Source organism: Hypomesus transpacificus, chromosome 11, assembly GCF_021917145.1.
Source record: "Hypomesus transpacificus isolate Combined female chromosome 11, fHypTra1, whole genome shotgun sequence".
NCBI classification, from domain to species: domain Eukaryota; kingdom Metazoa; phylum Chordata; class Actinopteri; order Osmeriformes; family Osmeridae; genus Hypomesus; species Hypomesus transpacificus.
In genome coordinates, this window is record NC_061070.1 from 2,599,921 (window position 1) to 2,611,547 (window position 11,627).

At 54.8% G+C, this 11,627-nt stretch overlaps 1 protein-coding gene across 6 annotated transcripts in view; it reads right to left on the reverse strand.

The window, feature by feature from the left end:
* fam135a (family with sequence similarity 135 member A) overlaps positions 1-3,755 on the reverse strand; it is a 31,831-nt gene extending 28,076 nt beyond the window's left edge. Inside the window, exons 1-2 of one of the 6 annotated variants that reach the window (XM_047029069.1) lie at positions 3,529-3,739; positions 2,696-2,781 (exon numbers count right to left, since the gene is read on the reverse strand). The gene's annotated coding sequence lies outside the window, so the exon portion shown is untranslated. Of the gene's footprint in view, positions 1-2,695; positions 2,782-3,528 lie in introns of all 6 variants that reach the window. The other 5 variants (XM_047029071.1, XM_047029072.1, XM_047029073.1 and 2 more) reach the window with 5 other exon arrangements.
* Between the last annotated feature and the right edge of the window lie 7,872 nt (positions 3,756-11,627).

The window sequence follows — 11,627 nt, forward strand, 5'->3', positions numbered from 1 at the left end:
AGCAGTGAGGAGCTCCACCAGGCATGACATAACAGGCCCCCCATCTTACGCAAGTACCCAAGCCAATGAAGACTCGAGTCAATTATTGAGTGAAAGAACGTGGGGAAATTAGCGCCGGGCCTGAACTGAAACCTCCCGGCAAAAAGACTGTTTATAAGCACCAGGCTGAAGATCACTGTACATTACAGCTGAGGTCACTCTACAACAGCTCTGTGTGTCTGTACAGTACATCACTATAACAGGAGTGTGTCTGTACAGTACATCACTATAACAGCTCTGTGTGTCTGTACAGTACATCACTAAAACAGGAGTGTGTCTGTACAGTACATCACTACAACAGCTCTGTGTGTCTGTACAGTACATCACTATAACAGGAGTGTGTCTGTACAGTACATCACTATAACAGCTCTGTGTGTCTGTACAGTACATCACTACAACAGGAGTGTGTCTGTACAGTACATCACTATAACAGCTCTGTGTGTCTGTACAGTACATCACTACAACAGCTCTGTGTGTCTGTACTGTACATCACTACAACAGCTCTGTGTGTCTGTACAGTACATCACTATAACAGGAGTGTGTCTGTACTGTACATCACTATAACAGCTCTCTGTGTCTGTACAGTACATCACTACAACAGCTCTGTGTGTCTGTACAGTACATCACTACAACAGCTCTTTGTGTCTGTACAGTACATTACTATAACAGCTCTCTGTGTCTGTACAGTACATCACTATAACAGCTCTCTGTGTCTGTACAGTACATCACTACAACAGCTCTGTGTGTCTGTACAGTACATCACTATAACAGGAGTGTGTCTGTACAGTACATCACTTTAACAGCTCTGTGTGTCTGTACAGTACATCACTACAACAGGAGTGTGTGTCTGTACAGTACATCACTATAACAGGAGTGTGTCTGTACAGTACATCACTAAAACAGCTCTGTGTGTCTGTACAGTACATCACTATAACAGGAGTGTGTCTGTACAGTGCAGTGTTTCCCACACATAGACTAATTTGTGGCGGTGCGCCACAGAATCAACACCGGCCGCCACACATTGCGTTTCGTAAAATATTTGTTTTTATCGCTATTTAGGTTAAAACACGCAGCGTATTCGTTCAGCTGCATTTCCTTTCCCCTGCTCTCCCTCCGTCTCTCTGTCACTCATGCGTCTTTCTCACATATGCACAGTCACAACGTCAGCACACGTTAGCAACAACAACGCATACATATGCCGTTCTAGTAAGACCGACAGCTATATCAGCGAGCCTTCAGCATTAGTGCCGTAGCTAAAAGTCGAGAAAAGTTGAGGCTACTTTTCGCGAGGTACCTTACTCACATTTACATTTAGTCATTTAGCAGACGCTCTTATCCAGAGCTAATTACAGTACTCAAAGTTTCCCCTTCGTTCTTTTGGTGAGAAGTCTCAAGAGCTAGCTTACCCGGCGTCATGGAGCCAAGCAGTTAAATAGTTGTTTAGCACTAGGGTTGCTACATGCATAATGCAGAAATAATATGTTAGTTGTTGTTAATTTTGTGAAGGTGTGAATCATTTTGGATTAATATTTAATGTAACAAATTACTAACAAATTAACTGTAAAGAATTATTAACGAAGGAATTATTACGACCCCCCCCCCCCCCCCCCCCCCCCCCCCCCCCCGTCTGACAACCCCCACCCCTCCCCGCCACAATTAGGTTTCTAATCTGTGGGAAACACTGCAGTACATCACTATAACAGCTCTCTGTGTGTCTGTCCAGCTGCTCCTGATAGCTGCAGACCTCACAGCTGCTCCCTGGGGAGGAGATGCACCGGGAGGAACCACCTGGGGAGGAGGAGGCGTGAGGCCCACCTGGGGAAGCTCGTTAGCCGCTTCCTGGGGTCCACGTCCGCCGTGGCTGAGCAGGACACACTAACGCCACACTTCTGTTGTTTCTACACAAAGGCCGTGTGCTCAGCAAGGTTATCGATGGAAAGATTACAGATACAGCAGCACAAGTCACTCAGAACAAAGGTTTTTTTTGGCAGCCACTTTGAAATGTGAAATGACGGGCGGTGGTTAGACCTGTGATGTCTCGATCTGCAGTCAAATGCTCTAACCCCGGAGCTAGGCCCCGCCCCCATGACACAGCCTTGTTTCAACACGTCTCCCCCTTAACGGGCTGGCTCAGGCCCGCGACGGGGCAGCTAGCATCAGCCTGTCCTGCAAGTCAGCATACAGCTGTGATCAGAGGAGACCCCCGTCTACCGTCACCATCCCCGGGCTATGCTCCCTTCTGTGCTGCTACATGAATAATTCACCTACCACATCTCTGGCATTCACACTCCGCTCCCTCCTCTATAAAAGCCCATCGCCTTCCTCAGCTCAGTGAGGATTGTGTCCTGAACGGTTGAAGTCTGCCATCTCCCAGTCAGCTGTACCTGGCGGCAGAGCCCACTACGGACACTTTCTCAACCGGCTTGTTTGCCCTCGAAACTAACTTTCCTCTGTCTGTGGGCAGTAGTTTTTGACGCACACCTCCATGTTGAATTTAGCATAGTTACTTATGACAGTAGCAGTATCTCAAGAGTGATTGAGGACAATAATAAGCTGATGGATGGACGGATTGCATCCGTGATGTGTCTCTGAGATAGCGATATGGTGACTGAATAAGCACCAGAGATGAGCCCCTACTGAAAGGTTAATCACTTACTTGACTTCTGACAATTCGAGGGGTCGTTATTTCCGCTCGATATTCACAAGATCATCGTTGCAGGTTGACATCTCCGGTGGGCATCTCTAGAATGAGTCACCACACACATCTATCAGTGGGGTTGAGTATTAAAAAAACAAGACCTGGCTGAGACTGGATATCCTAATTCCAGTCGTGGATGAGTAAACAGCATAAAACGATTCAGATTGACTGCCACCTTTTCATTTATTGTTTTCGAAAGTTTAGCGGCAGAGGTCAGACCGAAGTCATCAAGGTGATCTGATATAGAGAGGTGAGCTTTGTGGAAAGTGCAAACGACACTCCTCTCAACTGAGACCCTGTTGATTACGCAGTAAAGCTAGCCTGTCCGCCTGCCACCCACACATTCTCTCTCTCCATTTGACTAAGCCACATATAGCAAGCCAGCTAGGACTACAATGACAGCTAAAATGACAGTTACTCCAAAACGACACATTCATAAGCACAACTGGGGTAGCTGTGGCTTTTTTGGTTAAGTTTAGCTATATAGCACATTAGCAAGGTATGTTGAATATAGCACATCTAATGTTACGACCACTGCTGGTGTGGGGGGAACCATGCAACCAGATGAACTGTGTCCATTCATATCATAACCAACTACAAAACCCTGATTTCACGACAAGAGCAACGAATGCTCGCTTGTAGGCATGGGACTAAGCGCACTTACGCTAGCTATCCAACAATCTAGACTGGACTTGTGCAATGATTTCTCTTTCTAGGCTAGTCTGGCTACTGACGCTAGCTAACTCGCTACCACATTCCCAGCTAGCTGACAGTAATGAACATTACCATACCTTAACAAGTGATATATTTCGTCTTCTTTTTTGTATCAGACTTTTTGCGATGCCTCCCCAGCTAAGCTTTAATTGGCAGGGAGTTAATTGGGAGTTCGACCAACGTTGCTGTGCTATCTGGCTGGCTTGTTTTCCCCCTTCTCGCCACGGCAGCTGTCAGGGTTCGACTGACGCGCTGCTCGTTCTCAAACAACCTGGCTGCGCACCTATGCGCATATTCCATGCAGTCGCAGAATGTTTTCTCACTGTCACTTAATTAAATCAAGGGACGAATACGTGAGTCTAAAATATAATTGCCAAGCGAGGAAGTTAAATAAAGGGTGCGTGTGCGTGCGTGCGTGCGTGCGCTCGCGTGTGTACGCGTGTGTGCGTGCGCGTGAGTATGTGCGTGTGTGGGGGTGTAGACGCGCGTACACAAAATATAAAAGGTAAAATAAAATATCCTAGCCTCCTAAACGTTTAGTAAGTGCACATTGGTAAAATAGTCCAGATTTCACACATACACTGCAATGGACGTCGGTCTGCCAACGCTGGACCTGGTTGTCAGCGAGTCTCCCGGTCCTGTCCTACACCTATAAAGTTCAACAATGGATTTTGGTGTTTCAAAACCCATTGACACTGTATGACTATGTTTAGCTTGTGTTCTGCTCCTCTCTCTTACCAACCGTCTCTGGAGGAGGGGATCCCTCTCTGAATGGATCCTCCCAAGGTTTCTTAAATTTTTCTCCTGTTGGGAGTTTTTCTGGGAGTTTTTCCTTGTCTTCCTTGAGGGTTTAGGTTAGTTGAGGGGCAGTTCTATGGGCGTATGTGAATCCCTCTGTGACATGCTTGCGTGTAAAAAGGGCAATACAAATACATTTGATTTGATTTGATGATAAGATATGTATGTGTATATATATATATAAATATATATATACTTAACTAATCAGAGAACGCATGAAACACGACCGCAATACTTTACAAGTTGATTAATGTTCTTCTTTTCTTTTTTTAGCACAGACAATGTTCCGTTAAGTACTGACACTGGATGCCTCTGCAAAGATTATAATATTGTCTCCCAAATAAACTAAAAACCTGTACTCCCCCTTGTATTCGACACGTCCCTCCTTAATCAGAATCAGAATGAGTTTTAATCAAAAAAAAAAATGAAAAAAAAATTAAGTAGTTTACACAACAAGGAATTTACATTGGTGGGTAGATGCATACAGTAAACATATAAGAATCTTTAAAAAGTGTATGCACTCCTTAAATATAAAAGACATTGAAAAAAAATACAACAAAACACTAACAAAACTGGACAATATAAAATAAAATAAGATATAAAAGTAATAGAGTGCAGTGAGGCTGTGGGCCAGAGAAGCGTTAATGTAGCCCAGTATTTTATAAATGACTTAGTGTCAATTGGGGGTCCTGGGCCTTGTTGATAGGGGTGCAAAAAAACCTTCCCCGACAATCCAGTCATCTGTGTGGGAGTGCGTGGTTACTAGTTCTAATGGTTACAAGGAACATTCAGAGGGATGAATGTTCGGAGATCTTTGTAAACAGGCCCATCTCTGGAAGACTAATGGCTGTCTAAAACATCAAACTAATATTTTGTTATAGGATTGCCTAGTACATAAACACATGCAGTACAATCATCTTTTTTGAGGTTGTCAATATTGGCATGCCACCAGTGTAAACTATAGATTACGTTACGCAAGTATGTAAAGTAACGAGGTGGTAAGATTTTGTTGTTGCAAGAAATGTTGATAAGTGGTAAGGAGTGTGTATACTTTTACTAGATAACATGTAAATACTTGTTGTTGTTCACCAGTGGTGGTTCAGAGGTGTGTGTCCATTACAGAGGTGGAGACTGTATATCTCTGGACACCAAATGTCTCACAACAAGGACGATTCGAGAAACTTCCAATATGAGGTTGTACAATAAACTGGACACCCTGGACTAACCCTACCAGACCCTCACCAGGCCCCCCACCAGGCCCCCCACTAGGCCCCCACCAGACCCCCACCAGACCCCCACCAGGCCCCAACCAGGCCCTCACCAGGCCCCCACCAGACCCCCACCAGACCCCCACCAGGCCCCCCACCAGGCCCCCACCAGACCCCCACCAGGCCCCCCACCAGACCCCAACCAGACCCCCACCAGACCCCCACCAGGCCCCCCACCAGGCCCCCCACCAGGCCCCCACCAGACCCCCACCAGGCCCCCACCAGGCCCCCCACCAGACCCCTCCACCAGACCCCCCACCAGACCCCCCACCAGGCCCCAACCAGGCCCCCCACCAGGCCCCCACCAGACCCCCACCAGACCCCCACCAGGCCCCCCACCAGGCCCCCCACCAGGCCCCCACCAGACCCCCACCAAGCCCCCCACCAGACCCCCACCAGGCCCCCCACCAGACCCCAACCAGACCCCCACCAGACCCCCACCAGGCCCCCCACCAGGCCCCCCACCAGGCCCCCACCAGACCCCTCCACCAGACCCCAACCAGGCCCCCCACCAGGCCCCCACCAGACCCCCCACCAGACCCCAACCAGACCCCAACCAGACCCCCACCAGGCCCCCCACCAGGCCCCCCACCAGGCCCCCCACCAGACCCCCCACCAGACCCCAACCAGACCCCAACCAGACCCCCACCAGGCCCCCCACCAGGCCCCCCACCAGGCCCCCACCAGACCCCTCCACCAGACCCCAACCAGGCCCCCACCAGGCCCCCCACCAGACCCCAACCAGACCCCCATCAGCCCCCCCACCAGGCCCCCCACCAGACCCCTCCACCAGACCCCAACCAGGCCCCCACCAGGCCCCCCACCAGGCCCCGCACCAGACCCCAACCAGACCCCAACCAGGCCCCCCCACCAGACCCCAACCAGACCCCATCAGGCCCCCCCACCAGACCCCAACCAGACCCCCACCAGACCCCAACCAGGCCCCCCCACCAGACCCCCACCAGGCCCCCCACCAGGCCCCAACCAGACCCCATCAGGCCCCCCCACCAGACCCCCACCAGGCCCCCCACCAGGCCCCAACCAGGCCCCCACCAGGTCCCCCACCAGACCCCAACCAGGCCCCCACCAGGCCCCCCACCAGACCCCAACCAGGCCCCCCAACCAGACCCCCACCAGGCCCCCCACCAGGCCCCCCACCAGGCCCCCACCAGACCCCTCCACCAGACCCCAACCAGGCCCCAACCAGACCCCCATCAGGCCCCTCCACCAGACCCCAACCAGACCCCAACCAGACCCCCATCAGGCCCCCCCACCAGACCCCAACCAGACCCCAACCAGGCCTCCACCAGACCCCCCACCAGACCCCAACCAGGCCCCCAACCAGGCCCCCACCAGGCCCCCACCAGGCCCCCCCACCAGACCCCAACCAGACCCCAACCAGGCCCCCACCAGACCCCCCACCAGACCCCAACCAGGCCCCCACCAGGCCCCCAACCAGGCCCCCCCACCAGACCCCCACCAGGCCCCCCACCAGGCCCCAACCAGGCCCCCACCAGGCCCCCCACCAGACCCCCCCACCAGACCCCAACCAGGCCCCCCACCAGGCCCCAACCAGTCCCCCACCAGGCCCCCCATCAGACCCCCCCACCAGACCCCAACCAGGCCCCCACCAGGCCCCCCACCAGACCCCCACCAGGCCCCCCACCAGGCCCCAACCAGGCCCCCACCAGGCCCCCCATCAGACCCCCCCACCAGACCCCCACCAGGCCCCCCACCAGGCCCCCCACCAGACCCCCACCAGGTCCCCCACCAGACCCCAACCAGGCCCCCACCAGGCCCCCCACCAGACCCCAACCAGGCCCCCCAACCAGACCCCCACCAGGCCCCCCACCAGGCCCCCCACCAGGCCCCCACCAGACCCCTCCACCAGACCCCAACCAGGCCCCCACCAGGCCCCCCACCAGACCCCAACCAGACCCCAACCAGACCCCAACCAGGCCCCCACCAGGCCCCCCACCAGACTCCAACCAGGCCCCCACCAGGCCCCCCACCAGACCCCAACCAGACCCCAACCAGGCCCCCACCAGGCCCCAACCAGACCCCAACCAGACCCCCATCAGGCCCCCCCACCAGACCCCAACCAGACCCCAACCAGGCCCCCACCAGACCCCCCACCAGACCCCAACCAGGCCCCCACCAGGCCCCCACCAGGCCCCCCCACCAGACCCCAACCAGACCCCAACCAGGCCCCCACCAGACCCCCCACCAGACCCCAACCAGGCCCCCACCAGGCCCCCAACCAGGCCCCCCCACCAGACCCCCACCAGGCCCCCCACCAGGCCCCAACCAGGCCCCCACCAGGCCCCCCACCAGACCCCAACCAGGCCCCCCACCAGGCCCCAACCAGGCCCCCACCAGGCCCCCCATCAGACCCCCCCACCAGACCCCAACCAGGCCCCCACCAGGCCCCCCACCAGACCCCCACCAGGCCCCCACCAGGCCCCCACCAGGCCCCAACCAGACCCCAACCAGGCCCCCACCAGGCCCCCACCAGGCCCTCCATCAGACCCCCCACCAGGCCCCCACCAGGCCCCCACCAGGCCCTCCATCAGACCCCCAACCAGGCCCCCACCAGGCCCCCACCAGGCCCTCCATCAGACCCCCCACCAGGCCCTCCATCAGACCCCCCACCAGGCCCCCCGCCAGGCCCCCACCAGGCCCTCCATCAGACCCCCCACCAGGCCCCCCACCAGGCCCCCACCAGGCCCTCCATCAGACCCCCCACTACACCCCCCCACCAGGCCCCCCCACCAGACCCCCACCAGATCCCCCACCAGGCCCCCCCACCAGACCCCCCCACCAGGCCCCCCCACCAGACCCCAACCAGACCCCCATCAGGCCCCCCCAACCAGACCCCCACCAGGCCCCCCCACCAGACCCCCACCAGGTCCCCCCACCAGACCCCCACCAGGCCCCCCCACCAGACCCCCACCAGGTCCCCCCACCAGACCCCCACCAGGCCCCCCCAACCAGGTCCCCCCACCAGACCCCCACCAGGCCCCCCCATCAGGCCCCCCACCAGGCCCCAACCAGGCCCCCACCAGGCCCCCCACCAGACCCCCCCACCAGACCCCAACCAGGCCCCCCACCAGGCCCCAACCAGGCCCCAACCAGGCCCCCCACCAGGCCCCAACCAGGCCCCCACCAGGGCCTCCATCAGACCCCCCACTACACCCCCCCACCAGGCCCCCCCACCAGACCCCCACCAGATCCCCCACCAGGCCCCCCCACCAGACCCCCCCACCAGGCCCCCCCACCAGACCCCAACCAGACCCCCATCAGGCCCCCCCAACCAGACCCCCACCAGGCCCCCCCACCAGACCCCCACCAGGTCCCCCCACCAGACCCCCACCAGGCCCCCCCACCAGACCCCCACCAGGTCCCCCCACCAGACCCCCACCAGGCCCCCCCACCAGGCCCCCCACCAGGCCCTCGATCAGCCGCACATTGCCCCCCCCCAACCAACTATACCCTGGTATATTAGCTCATGAGAACATGGACCGTCAAGGCCATTTCTAGGAGCCCTATCTAAAGCCTAAACAAAAGCTATCTAGCATGCAGCGTCCTCTTTCTGTGCTTGTAAAGGTTATGTTGATTATGATCCCCTGACGTTTATCGTGAGAGTAAAAAACCCCATATCGTGATACTATTCAACTGCCCTTCATTTCTGTATTCATTGTCCAGTCTTCTGAGATGCTCAAATCGAGTGTATCAGACACCCGCAGATCTGTAATAAATACGTTGATTTTGTCTTGAACTTCGTGAACTTGGTGATTCACTTAATTGACTTGGTTCATTTACAGTAATTGGGTACTATCTAATACGTCTTCACCCCCCACCAGCCCCCTACCAGCCCCCCCCACCAGTCCCCCCACCAGCCCCCTACCAGCCCTCCCCCCCACCAGCCCCCTACCAGCCCTCCCCCCCTACCAGCCCCCCCTCACCAGCTCCTTACCAGTGCCCCTCCAACCCTCCACCAGACCCCCAGCGTCCCCCACCAGCCCCCACTCCAGGCCCCCACCAGTGTCCCCTCCAGATCCCCGCCAAGCCCCCCCCCCCAAGCAAGCCCCCCCACCAAGCCCCCCCCCCAGTAGGCCCCCCCGTCCCCCCAGCAGTCCCCCCAGCAGCACCCGGCAACCCCCCAGCAGCCCCCCCCCAGCAGCCCCCCCCCCCCCCCCCAGCAGGCCCCCCAGCAGCCCCCCCCCTCCAGCAGCCCCCCCCCCCCCCCAGCAGTCCCCCTAGCAGCCCCCCCCCCACACCCCCAGCAGGCAGGGCTATGAGCAGTCCTCCTCAGACTAGCTCCAGTGTTGACCAGGCTCACTGGAGGACTCATCTAGAGACTGTTCTGCTGTTTAACCACCTCCTGGAAACATCAGCCGAGTAGGCAGCACTTTTCTAAACAACTTCGAGCAACTTCATGGGTGGACTTCAATGGTAAAAATCCTCTTTTGAGATTTATGTATGGATATTAATGTGAACAAGTTTAGGTCTGTATGTTACTCTCTATTGAATCTGTGAACAGATTTAAATATTGTGTTTTTCAAATCAAATTTGTGTCATAGATCATATATATGTACAGAGTTGATCATCTATGTCCCTGTATTGATTCCCACTGATTGTGGTATACGTGTTCTTCCTGAGACACAGTTCCTTGAGGTTCCCTGTGGTGGACACTGGTTTTGGAACCTTTGAAACCATCTTTCCTTTTGTCTTTATGGATTCTGTCCAGTTGAGAGGAAATCCTGAGCTTCTCAATGATGTCAATGTGAACATCAGGATTAGCCTTGTGATTTCAGTTCGTTCAAAAAGTCATAGATGCAGAACTACAACAAAAAAGTAACTTATGTGGGCTTTTCCTTCAAGCATGTTTATTAGCCAGTCCCAAACACTTATGTTATGTGAAAAAAAGAAAATGATTGGGTTCTCAGGATGATGTATATCTGGTGTTCGAGGGTGGTTCTTCTCTGCTCTCTGTGTTTCGTGTTCCCACAATGCATCTGCACCGGCCTGCACTCCCAAAGTACGTATACGTCCTCGGACAGGCAAACCGACACTGCATGGATCAGACTGTACAGTTATAACCAAACCAACCGTCACTTTCTTCATCGCTCACTAGCACGTTGTGTCTAATACTTTATCTGATAGTGAGTCAATACCGTGTAAAGTGGCACGGATGATTGAGAGAGTTCATTTGGGCGCATAGGCCTACTGTGTAATGGAGGTGGAGAAAGCATGATATCTGAATGTAATAACGGATATGCACACATTTTAACAACCCCCAGCTGTGCACATAAACGAGCGCGCGGCAAAGGCTCGAGCGAGGGTGTAAAGGATTAACAGGAAGCGACAAACAATCAGAGGCAATATTTATTTAGCGTGCTCCAGCTTTTCAAACATTACAAGAGTTTTATGGCGTTAGACACACCATTATAAGCACACCCAACTTGTGCCCAACTTGTGCCTGCAAACACACACACACGCACACACACATTTGCCAATTAAACACATGATTTGTCAGTTGTTACTTTACTTCTGCAGTTGTGTCTTACTCCTCCGGGATGGACGTTCAGTCGGAACAAGACGTGTGTCCACAGGTCAACATCGGGGAAGATCGTTTCCCAGGTTGTTACACATTCAGATTGCACATGCAGTAGAATCACACATGCGTCACTTGACGGTCTCAGTGACACAGTTTTCTTCCAACAGGATTTGACATCATGTCCCAGTTTCACATCGCTGAGTTAGCAAGACGAGGGACCGTTAAAAAGGTCGCAGGATCAACCCCTACACGTAGTGCGTACAAGATGGGCCCAAATTTCAACTTCAGAATCAACACCAGGTAAACTGGGCTGCTGTCCAACAACGTCGTCTCGCGTTTGATAGTTGAAGACTGCCGCCTGGTGGATATAGTGTGCTATTGTCCCTGTCCATGGTGCTGAACGGGGACTTACAAGGGTCTTGTGCAGGCGTTGGGCACTTGGTAGTTGCAACATTATGACTCCTACACAGCTCTGATTTAAATACTTTTCACTAGCTATTGACTGATGAGAGCAGAAGTATTCACTGATGATGCATCTCTCTTGTTTCAG